The sequence below is a fragment of the Propithecus coquereli genome, unplaced genomic scaffold (genome assembly GCF_000956105.1).
Source record: "Propithecus coquereli isolate 6110/MARCELLA unplaced genomic scaffold, Pcoq_1.0 Scaffold116, whole genome shotgun sequence".
In the NCBI taxonomy this organism is placed as follows: domain Eukaryota; kingdom Metazoa; phylum Chordata; class Mammalia; order Primates; family Indriidae; genus Propithecus; species Propithecus coquereli.
Window position 1 is genome coordinate 3,829,473 of NW_012135636.1, and position 2,349 is coordinate 3,831,821.

At 34.4% G+C, this 2,349-nt stretch overlaps 1 pseudogene; it reads left to right on the forward strand.

Annotated features, from left to right (window-relative positions):
* The first annotated feature begins 1,916 nt into the window (after positions 1–1,916).
* On the forward strand, positions 1,917–2,343 carry LOC105821296 (annotated as a pseudogene).
* The last annotated feature ends 6 nt before the right edge of the window (positions 2,344–2,349 follow it).

The following is a 2,349-nucleotide window of genomic DNA, read 5'->3' on the forward strand; positions in this document are numbered from 1 at the left end:
AAAAAATACACAAAAGCTTTATAAAATATATTACTAAGATTTTTTTTAAGTATCAAAGATGTATCAGGATCATGAGGCATTATAGGGCAGAAATCCAAGACTTGGGAAAAGGTGTAAGCTGGGAGCATTTACTGATCTGGAAGAGGTAGCCCACAGGCGCTTTCAAAAACCTCTTAGAGCTAGGGGGGAAAAGTCAGAGTTCAGGCCCCATCCAATACAGGGAATTGAGACAGCAAAGGGGTACACTCTGAGAGTGGTGAACCAAAAATAAGCCAACCCTGTCCAGTCTGCAGCATCACTTTTTTTTTAATCTCAGTAGCCCATAAAATCTCAAGCTGCAAGTTTGAAGTAAAGACACTCTAGATTGTTAGTAGCCCTCTTCAGAGGAAAAGATATTATTCTAAGCCTCAAATTATTTCAACAAATACTTTTTCAAACACAATGTCCAGCACACACCAAAACATGAAAAGAAAAGATACCATGAGCAAGAACCAGAAGTAACAAAAATAACCAAAATAGCCACAGGCATTGTCAGACACAGTAAATCTATGCTTACCATGCTCAAGGAGAAGAAAAGTAAGCTATAAAATTTCAGTAGGGAACTGACAACTATAAAAATAAGTAATGGCAAATTTGAAAAAGAAACAAATTGAAATTCTAGAACTGAAAAATCAAACAAAATAAACAAAATTAAGAATTCTACGGGCAGAACTAACAAGATGTCACACAGGTGAAGAGACAGTGAACTGAAAACGGGTCAAAAGAAACTCTCCAGAGAGCAGCACAACAGCCACCAAAAGGTTAAAAATATGGAAGAGAATGTAAAAGACAGAAAATTCCATGAGAAATTCTAAGTTCTGACATCTAGAAAGAGAGGAGAAAGAGAATGGACATAGGCAATGTTTGTGGAAATTTTGGCTTCAAATTTTCCAAAACTGAAGAAAGACATTAATCTTCAGATTTAGTAATAATAATAATTTAGAACGAGCAAAAATAAAAGCAAAATGAAGATAATTGTTAGGTACATAAATAATTGAAAATGTTCACCACTAGGAGAGCTGCATCCACAAAACTTTGTAAAGGATGTTTTTTAGAGAAAAGGAAAATGATCACTGGGAAAGATTAAGAGGTCAAAAAATACAAGAAGAATAAAGAGCAAAGAAAGTTGGAAACATGTGAGTAAATATCAATAAACATTGACTGTACAAAAATAACAATATGTAGGTTGGTAAGGATGTAAATGGAGCCAAGTATTTTAAGCTGCTTGCATTACCCAGGAGAGTAAAATTATCCATTAATATTAGATTTGATAAGTCGATGCTTTTTGTAATTTCTAGGATGAACACTGAAAGAATAAGGGAAGGGCCTAACATTTCCAACTAAAAGATAAGGGGATAAATTAATGATTTTTAAAAATCAATCAGAAGTCAAGAAGGCCAGAAGTTGCAAGCCCACAGGACTTGGGAATGATTGCCTGTCACAGGTTATCTATTAAGGATCAGGGGCCAGCATGATCTCCAGCTGTCATAATTAATATCAAATCAATTTGCTGGGAAAAGCAAGCATTCAAAGAATCCCTGTTTGGTTCTTTAAAACGTATTGGTGCTATGATAATGTTGAAAAGGTCCTAGTTTTTCATGAGTCATTTCAATGAATTTGTTATGATAAGCATATCACACTCAAGATAGTCATTTCTTATATCCTGAAAAAGAATGACAGATATAGAGACTTCTTAGGAGACCCTGGCAATACTTCTGATTTTAATGTCTCCTGAAGTGAAGATTGAAAATATGAGCTAGCATCAGCAGCAAATTACGTTATTTCTGAGAAATTGAAGATTTAATGACAAAGAGTGACATGAAGAGACAACGTAAAGTTTGCAGCAGGATTCTTTACCAAAATGCTTTGCTACATGTATGGAAAAATCGATCAAGTTAAAGATAAACCAGCAAAGGAAATCAAGGATATTGGTTATTAAGTTTGCATAAGATTGTGCACTGTAGTCCATAAACTTTATGAATGTGTTCTTTTCAGAAAGAGAATGATTTGATTGATGCCTATATTTCAGACCCTGATTTGGGCATCTTCCAACAGGCTTGTGATATTACAAAAGAATGGACTCCAAAAAGGTGCCTCAGATGCTTTCTATTCTTCTAATTTATTCTGGGTTTTTCTTCATAGATCAGGATCAAAGATATCAATTAATCTTTTACCATCAATTATGTTGACTACAAACTACTTGCTTCACTCATCAGAATCTCTTTGAAATTTGTTGTCTGTCTTTTGTGTGTGTCAATATTCTGCAATTTCAGCTCTATTTGCACTATATGTGAGACAGCCTTTAAAATT